This window comes from Lepidochelys kempii, chromosome 19 (assembly GCF_965140265.1).
Source record: "Lepidochelys kempii isolate rLepKem1 chromosome 19, rLepKem1.hap2, whole genome shotgun sequence".
Taxonomy (NCBI): Eukaryota; Metazoa; Chordata; order Testudines; family Cheloniidae; genus Lepidochelys; species Lepidochelys kempii.
Genome location: NC_133274.1, coordinates 1,423,095 through 1,432,957, shown reverse-complemented (window position 1 = coordinate 1,432,957; position 9,863 = coordinate 1,423,095). Strand labels below are relative to the sequence as shown.

The following is a 9,863-nucleotide window of genomic DNA, read 5'->3' as shown; positions in this document are numbered from 1 at the left end:
ATTCCTCAATATAGTATTTTATGCTGTTTCGATTTAGTATTCTCCTCATGACTGATATCTAATGCAGCGAGTCTTGAGGGTCACTTAAAACATATGTGATCTTAATTTGTTTTTACTGAGCCACATGTTCTCACTCCCGGCATCATCCAATTAGCTTTCTTTTTTTTTTTTTTTTTAAATCGTGGGATCAACAAAAATGTAATGCTCTTTTTAAGCATGGTAGAAAAGTGAAAAACATATTTACTGCAACTACAGAGTAAGATTAGTGCATAACCCCTTGCAAAAATAACCCTTATACGTGAGACCAAACATGAAAATGACATTTCTCTGAAATGGGGCTATTTAAAAGGCTGCAGTGTTTATCAAACATCATCCTGGAATTTCAGTGTTTAGAGTCACTTATCTTCATTTATACACGGCTCTAGATGAGAATGAGGCTCTGCAAACATATCAGAAGAAATGGGTTCTGATTCCCAATCAGATTCCATTGACTTACTCTGGTGTAAATCAGACATAAGTCGGAGCAGTGTCTGACCCAGTCCATTGGAGAATGTGGGCTTTGCACAGCCACATTCAGAACCAGGGCCCAGTTCCTGGGTCTCTGCTGTCCCAAGGGAATCTGGTCTTTGAAACACTTCTTTTTTTTTAATTTGCTTTTGCCATCAGGAAACTCTTCCCTTAGTTACACTCAGAACTCTCCCTTCTTCCGCTCTTGCAAGCCTGTGGAACACGGGGAGGGACTTGCGTGACCACGGATGGAGCAGAGATAGATTAAACCATGGCTGTACCACCTAAAGGCCTATGTACCAGCTCAGCCCTGGGGATCCTGCATGCCAGACACTGCATTTGTTGGCCTGGCAAGTTGCAGGTGGCAGCAGGGGCCAGCTGGGTGGCTTTTCTGTTTGGTTGGAAGGAAGCCAGTGGCAGGGAGACTGTGCCAGGCTCCGGACTGGACGTGTCCTGACCTCTGGCGGCTGCTCGCTCTGAAGAGAGTTTCAAGCAACACGGAATGTGACAGAGCACAAAGGAAACCCTGCTCCCGTCACATGCTGCATTCTTTAATTCTCACACGTGTGGTTCATTTGCAGTGTGAGAAGCCTCTAGCTTGTGGGTGACTGCTAACCTCCAGTCCCAGCATTAATTCCTGCTTTGGGGCCATTTACTACAGCCCACAGAAACGCTTCAGAATTGGACCATGTCGAAAGACGATGTGACAGTTGAGATGTTTTTTTGTTTTTGGTGCCTCTGAGAAATCTGAGTGAAGATAATAAAATCCCAGGGGATGTACATGACCTTCCAGCCCAGAGGTCCCAGCCCTGCAACTCAGGCAAGAGGGCTTAGTCCATGACACAGACTCTTGTTGCTGGGCTCATCTCTCCCCACACCATGCGGTGCCATTCCATACTCCCAGGGATGCCCTGTTACGTATCTCTTTATTCCAGAACAGTTTGGCTCACAACAGCCAGGCTGAGGGGAGAGATTAGCCCCTTCTCTTCAAGTCCTGCCTGCCTGCCCCCAGTATAGAAATTACACACACAAAACAAGTGAAAAGAACATTCAGGTTGCAAAGTCAAACATTCAATAGAGAGGAAATGCATCCCCACCCTTGTCTCCACCTCATCCTACCCCCATCTCCTTCTCCCAGTGCACCCCACCACAAAAGTCTTTCCATCCCAGTCCTCCTACCATGCGCCCTCCCCCGGCCCAGGCCCTCACCCCACTGCAGCCTCGTCAGGCTGCAGCATCTCTCCCCCACTTAATCCCAGCACGGGGGCACTGAGAGCACAGGAGAGACAGGCTCCCTGCACTTGGCTCTGGTGGCCACGCCACAAAAGCTCCTGGAAAGTCCTGCTCAGTCCCTGCATCCCTGGAAGGGAGCATGCTCCGTTGCTCTGGGGATGGCCCATGCGCCATCTGGTTGGTACATGGGAGCTGTGAGAGGACGGTGCTTGCTCCATCTAGTGGGGTCAGCAGGCAGGAGCTGCAGGGATGGCCATGCTCAGGGAGTTGTGATTCTGGCATCCCTTGATGCTTCTGAGGGCCGTCAGGAGCGGCTGGAGTACACAATGCCCATAAAAGTGCCTGGGGTCTAACAGGGCATTGTGGACGGTCACACAGCTTCTTGCAAAGCCACATGCACTGAGGGTTCATGGAGGTAACCATCTCCTACAAAGGTGGCCCTAATATGCAGGGGGCGGTGTGAGCTACCCAGGCTGGGAGGACAAGAGCAGAGTGGCTGGAAGGGGTGGTCCATTGATCCATGAAGGTCCAGGCAGAGTGGAATTACCAGGAGGAGCTGGTGGTTGCTCATGTGTCCGAGCTGCTTCAGTGACATTCCACGGTGCAAACTGCAGCCCTGAGCATGTTCCTGGTGCCCTGCCGAGGCTGGGTGACAATGGCATGACCAGCAGCCCCTGAGGCAAAGTGCTGTGAATCATATGGCAAGAGCAAGAACCTCAGAGTGGCACAGCAGTATCTCTGGGCAGTGCCAACTCCGAGCACCACTCGCTTTGCACCAGTGGTTCATGCTTCGCTTTGCAGATGATCGGGGACACTAGGTTTGTGCATTGTGTCCAGCTGTCCAGGGGAGAGGAGCTGACCTATGGAAGCAGCTCCATGTAAAATATCTAGGGCATTGCTCACCTGCCCATGGATTTCCATGGCGGTACAGCAGGAGCAGTGCCTGACCCAGCCATAGGGATTCAGGGGAGAAGATTCCCTACATGAAACCTGAATGATGGGAGGGCAAACTTCCCCCGTCCTGGGTTAGAAAATATCTTTCTTCCCCCAGCAGAAAATCTCTGCAGGAAACGCCGTCAGACCCCACTGTGGGAGCGCTTGTCTCTGCAGCAGAGCAGAGGTCAGGCTAACCATGCCTAGCTGGGAGAAGCTGGATCTGATTCTAATTGTGGGGCACTGCACTGGACACCTGTGTCAGATATGTAAGCATAAATAATCCATTGTGTTGCAGAACCTAACACAGCCAGTGCAGCTGGGCTCTTCTGCAGCTCACGGTGGGGACGTTTGGCAATCACCTGGTGTCACGGAGACAGTCTAACCTGCACATCTGTTATTCTGGGCAGGGTCCAGCCTGCCAGGGGTTAAGGCTCATTAGAATCATTCTTTTTGGTTTGGCTTCGTTTTGGGTTTCGTGATTTCAATTATTGCTGTGTGAAATGACTTGCAGGCAGTGGAGGTGGGGGCTGGCGAGCGGGGGGTGAAGTGTGGTTGTCCCAGATGGGGGCTAATTGGAAGCAGCCGCAGCAGCAAGTGCCGAATGGCTCTTTAAAGGCTCTAGGCGCAGCCTTGAAGATTTTGTCACTCCCGAGCTGTAAACATTCTGCATGAGGCTGGTGGGCTGGAGCGTGTTACCAGTAGGTGCGGGAGGAGGCTAACAGCAGGTCTCCCGTGTCTCTGTCTTTCCTGGGCTATCATCAGCTGAGCTAAGGGTAACAGGCGCCACTCGTGCTGTCCCCTCCCCGACTGACAAGTCAGCGTTGAAGTAAGAGCGTTCTGATTTTCTGACAAAGCTGATTAACTGCAGGGAAATGTGAGAATTAATTAACAGGGAAAGGAGGATGATCTGGTTGCATTGACCGCCTGCAATGTGGGTCGTCAACTGGACTGGAACCTTCGCTTCCAAAGCAGCAATGGTGAAATTGCCACGTGCTGCTAGATGGAGATGTGTGAGTGTGACAGGCATGTCCTCCGGTGCCACTGGCTCCAGGGTAATGCATCTCCGGGCACTGTCTCTGATAGGTGAGACCATCAAAGGATTTTACAGAAAAGTCCAGCTTAGGTGGAAAGACTCAGAGTTTTCCCCTTCCTCTGAGCTGGCTTCTCCAGTATGTGGGGACATCGCTCTTAAGGGGTGCTGCGACCTGTGTGCTGAATTGCAGAGAAATCGGATCTATGGCATTTATCAGGCACCTTTCACCACTTCACCTGAGATCTCTGCAAGGTCCTGTGCTATTGACTTTAAAACGGTGACATGTGTCTGAGTAGTTTTCTGTAAGGCCCGATCTCTGTTGGTCAGTCACGGACACCAGTGCCAAGTGGGTGCTGAGTCTATAGCATCGTACACCAGCTTTGCGCTGGCAAAGGGACTGTGCAGGATGACAAAGAATGAGGCCCATATAGTTTCTGGATGGGCTTGATCCTGCACAAGGAAGGTGCACATCGCAGGCAGGCATACAAGGGGGCCTGAGGCTTTCTTCAGCCTAGAGCTATGCCTAGTGCTTCACCCTACATACATTCACACGTAGCCTCCATCTGCACTGAAATGTACCATCCTTGGGCACCCTGCTCTACACATAAGAACATAGGAACAGCCAGGCTGGGTCAGACCAAAGGTCCATCTAGCCCAGTGTCCTGTCTTCCGACAGTGATCAGTGCCAGGTGCCTCAGAGGGAGTGAACAGAACAGGGAATCATCAAGTGATCCATCCCCTGTCGCCCATTCCTAGCTTGTGGCAAACAGAGGCTAGGGACACCATCCCTGCCCATCCTGGCTCATAGCCATTGATGGACCTGTCCTCTATGAATTTATCTAGTTCTTTTTTGAACCTGTTATAGTCTTGGCCTTCACAACATCCTCCACACAACAAACGACAGGACCGAGGCCTGAAGTGTGCCAGTTAAATTCAGTGATACTTTCCAGAACACCGTAGAGCTTGGGAAGGAATTGAAACCCACCTGCTTCGGGGCACAAACCAACCTCTCATTATTGGGGGTCAGGAAGTAACTTTGCTAGAGGGCAGATTACCCCACATCTGTCTACTGCAGGGCACTTGCACCTTCCTCTGAAGCAGATGGTCCTGGCCGCTGGACAAGATGGATCCCTGTGCTGATCCAGTCCGGCTAGTCCTGTGTTCCTCTATTTGAAAGATGTGCAACAGTTAATATGCTCAGTTATGAAATTAGGGTGATATTGTACATAGCCATTAATTATTCATAAATAATAAATAATTTGCGCTCTCTGAGTCTATCACTAGAAGGTAGGTTTTCTAATCCGTTAATCATTCTTGTGGCTCTTCTCTGAACCCTCTCCAGTTTATTGACATTCTTCTTGAATTGGGGGCACCAGAACTGGACACAGAAGTCCACCAGTGCCAAATACAGAGGTAAAATAACCGCTCTGCTCTTACTCGCAAGACCCCTGTTTATGCATCCCAGGATCACATGAGCTCTTTTGGCCACAGCATCACATTGGGAGCTCAGGTTCGGCGGTTATCCACCAGGACCACCACATCTTTTTCAGCGCCAATAAATAGCACTTTGAGATCAGTCTAAATGATCTCAAATCCAGTCAGAATGGCAGCTGTGGTCATCACGGTGCTGTGCAGCCTTTCCCTCTACTCGCATGCAAAGGTGAATGTGAAGGACAATTCTCATACGTGGATTAAGTTTTTAAAACCCAGAGTTAGAGCAGGGCAGCCTGCAGTTCCCAGCTAACAAAGAAGCCTGACAAATGCTAGCTCCCTATTTCTTTATCAATGGCTTCATTAAATAGAGGCACAAAACCCGCATCTGAGAGGTCTTCCCTTCCTAGAATCCTAGAATCTCAGGGTTGGAAGGGACCTCAGGAGTCATCTAGTCCAACCCCCTGCTCAAAGCAGGACCAATCCCCCACTAAATCCTGTACAATAAGGAAGGATAAGTAGGAATTAAGGGAATTTCAATAAGCAGTTGATGTGGATGCTTCTCAGGGGAATGGCACGTGAATTACTGAACACTGGTGAAACACTCTGTCCATTACAGGTCATGAGAGCAGGAGCCGGTCTCTGTGCAGCACTGACATGTTTTAAAAATAATAAAGCTCTGAGCTGCAATGTTTCCTATTCAGTCCTGCGTTCCTCCAGGCAAGGCTTTGCCTTTGGTGACCCCAGTGGTTCGTGGATCTGCCCCTCCCTGCTCTCAGCCCTTTGTCCCCAGGCTGAGCCAAAAGTAGTCTCCTGTCCTAGTGCACAAGACACAAGAAAGGTGTTGTGTTCCGTGTGCAATATCAGCACTCTGCTGTTTCCAAAGGAGTGAGACCCACCTGGCTGACTTGTCTCTGTGGGTGGAGGCCAGGCCAGGGTCCACGGAACCACATGGTACAAGTAGGTGAGATGCTTCATTGGCTGCGCCGCTCTGTGGTGCAAACTCCAAAGGCCGTGGCTGGGGCCAGGAATCTCAGCCCTTCCGAAAGGCAGCTCTCTGCAGCAGGATGAGGAAATAACTCTGCAGAGCGTGCTATTGAATCATCGGCACCCCGAGCAGCGTCAAGACCTTCGGAGCACTTTGTGAGTGAGAATTTCCTCTGCCAGGAACACAGCGCTCATACACAGCAGGATCTCAGCCTCTCGCTGCCACGGCCTGGCCTGACGCCTGCTTTCAGCTCGCTGGAATGAGTACAAATGGGCTCTCCCAGCCCCCTGGCCATTTATGCTCCTGCTGAGAGGTCTGCGCTCCCCTATTTCCTCACCCAGGGATTGCTAATGGGGTGAAACCCTCCCCTGTGCAGGGGGCCAGCAGGAGGCCGAGCTACCCCTAGAGTGCCACATTAGTCATTTCTGCCACTGCATCTCACTGAAGCCATCGCACTACCTATGGACTACTTACAAGGTCTGTGCACCACATATGTCTCACAAAACCTGTGATTAGCAGCCAAGAGGCTGATCAGCACTCAGGGAACCCACAGGGCTAACACGGTGCCAACATGACGCTCCACATCTGCAAGGAGAGCAGGATTTAATGGGCTCTGTTTGCTGGGAGGGCTGCCAGCCGTGGGGGGAGGCTGGGGAGTGGGTGTGCTCTGGACAATCACACAGGTGTGAAGAGGAGAAGTGGAAGTTCTCTCATTGGGCATCTTCCCTGGATCATTGTTAGGGGCGACCCAGTCCTCAAGGCTCAGGTTAGTTTTTGGTTGTTTTCTTTTAAATAGCCTCCATACCTCTCCCATCATTTCCAGAGGGTCCCTGGATGCTGAATGAATAAGGAATGGATGCATCGCCTCACAAGAACTGTGATTAGCATCCAAGAGGCAGATTGGAACTCAGGGACCCCATGCAATAAAAGCCAGTCACAAGATGGAGTTGCAGATGCTGGTAGGTTGTGTGTTGTCTACTGTCACCCAGCTCACATCTGTCGAGAGCTTGCCACAGCCCCCCGTGGAACCCTTTGCTTTAACTCAAAAATCTCTCTGTTGCCCCAAAGGGCTGGTTCACCACAGCCAGGATTTGCTGTCGTTCATCAAGTCACGAGACAATCTGTCTCCCTCTGGGGATTAGACTCCAGGAAAGTCTGAGCGTGGTGGGTTTCAAAAGGCAGGAGTTTCTCTGTGACTTTGAAGAAGTTCGATCAATCAACTTTTCCCACCCTCCCTTAGGGCCAGGCTCAGGTTCTGCTCAGCGGGGCAGGTTGCGGGGTTCTGGATCAGTTCATAACCCATTACATTCCAGCAGCTCAGCTCTCCTAGGCAGCAGCCCAGTGTTTTGAAGCCTCTGCAATTCCCAGCATGCCCAGCCCTTCCTCAGACAATGCCCACCCCATTCTGCATCCCTTGGGAGGAGCAGGAGGAGACAGAATGCTCCTCTCTCTTCAGATTGTCTTTAACCTGCAGGCTATAAATTGCCCATTGTGGCATTGCTGAGACACTGCTTCCTCTGCAGGCAGTGCAGGGATCCAGGCCACCTGTCCCTGGTGCATATAGCGGGATCCACTGGCTTCTACAAAGTAGTGATCTTTGTAGATGTCTGCCAGAATGCCATCAGTACCCCAAATCTGAAGCCAAAATACAGATGACCCAGGGACTTGCTGTTGGGGATCAGAAATATTCTTCTCTCTCCTTTATTTTGCTCTGAATGGAGTTTCTTCCATTCCCACTACCCTACACTCTGCTCTGGCTTCCATTCTTCTCCGAGAGCTAGGCTTTGCAGTGTTCGGCCCTGGGGAGCCAGACAGGACTCCCCAAGACCTGTCCTGGACTGGCCAAGTAGGGCCTTTCAGAAAAACACTGAAGCCTAAGGCAAGAGCAAAAGCAAAGGAGGGACTTCTCCTGATGTTATTTGGGATCCAAGCAACAAGCAAAGCCCCCGGACATGCGATGTGCTCAGCCCAGTTACTGCACCGCCCCCATGCCACCAGCTTCGGGTGCCCGTATCACTGAGCTAAAGAAAGAAGGGTGGGGAGGTGGGTTGGACAAGAGATCCAATAAACAACGCGGGAAGCGGGAAGGAGCTAATGTGAACTTCACTTTTTTACCATGTACTCCCACAAGCCCAGCTTTGTGACTCAGTCTTTGGGGTGTGAAGTAACATGCCCTATAATAAGACCCTGCAATGACCCTTATAATCATTAATGCTGACCAGGAGACTACTGGAAGGGAGGTAACAGAGTTGGAGAAACTTGGACCGTATCATGATCTGTCAATGTGCGGCTCCTTCCAAATCACAATACTTTGCAAAATCAGGTTAATTTCACTGGGATTTGGGTTTGGAAGAAGACTTGGCGGAGGGGGTGGGGGCTGACCATGCTGAAATCTGATGATTTCACATTTTTGGAATGAGAGGTTTTGATTTTTGATTTTGAATTTTTATTATGTCTTATATCATATGATACAAACTTTTTTAAAAAGTTGAACTTGAAACTAAATATTTCGATTTAGATCGACTTGACACAGTGTTTTCCAGAATTTTCCTTTGTAGGGAATTTTGAAATCATTGGCTTTGGTTCCAACTGGGAAAGAAGCCAAATTTGAAAAACTCTAAATCCTTTGGGAAATGGAACGTCCATCCCCTGCACAGCCCTGGGAGATAAAACCTCCTGCTTCCAGGTAGAAACCTACCCCTAACTATTAGGGGTTAGAATAAGAACTTCATGGGGCAGATTATCCCACCTCTGCCTGCTGTGAGTCTGATCCTGTCTGGCAATTGAAAAAGAAAGATAATACCAGCTCTCTGTGAGAGGCTCAAGATGTGGAGCAGCTGGAAAATGACCTTCCATTTGCAACTCTTCAGCTTAGATGAGGGAAAAATTCATGGCTTCCCAATTCTGCCTTCAAGGGACTCCCATCCTAGAGCTTCATACTCATGGCCTGACCATGCCAGCCTCTTTTAGAAATATATGCTTTTCTCCTAGCCTCCATTGCATGGACCGCAGGCCAGGACTACGCCCCACGTACTTCTGCCTTCGAGATCTACTGGTCTTGGGTCTGACTCTCTGGGACCAGCATGTTTTCTCTTCAAATAAAATTGATTTTGAACACTTGGATGGTGCATAGCACAGATACTGCACTCATGGGGGCCCAGTGTACCTATCCATTGGGGGAAACAAGTCACATATACCTGGTTGCTAGGAGTTGGAGCCGGAAGCCCGGGATACAAGTGACTTGGCTGTGAGGAGTTGGCCCTGGCTGCACGTTACCTGGGCATTAGTGACATTTATCAACTTATTAGGAGCAGACAGCGCATCATAAAAGTCTCCAAAATAAACACTTTTTTATTTTTATTTTATTTTATTTTTTTGCAAGTTAAGCTTTTTTGCTCCAACCAGGAACAGATGTCTGAATCGGCTCATGAATTGGAAACATCTGAAACAACTTTCCAAGCTGAAGTATAATAAATATACCTTTCATCACAACCCCTGCACGAGGGTTTTTAAAGGCACTGTGTTCGGTGGGCCTGTGCTGGAGCAGCATTATGACAAATGAACCCAATTACAGTCCTGGGTCGACCAGCCCACTGTTCGAGTTACTTTCCCAGCACTGCAGGTATCACCTTTACAGCCTGGACTGGGGCCTTGGCCTCCTGCCATCCTTCCCCAGATTTCTGCTCTTTAGCCTGATGATACCAGCCTCTGCTCTGGGGGAAGTGAGGTAGAAAA

General features: G+C 49.8%; 1 long non-coding RNA gene across 1 annotated transcript; it reads left to right on the top strand.

The window, feature by feature from the left end:
- Positions 1-6,295: 6,295 nt before the first annotated feature.
- Positions 6,296-9,375, top strand: LOC140900567 (uncharacterized). Its single transcript, XR_012155664.1, has 3 exons — positions 6,296-6,605; positions 6,925-7,087; positions 9,120-9,375. It is a non-coding gene; the product is annotated as an uncharacterized lncRNA (long non-coding RNA).
- Positions 9,376-9,863: the final 488 nt, after the last annotated feature.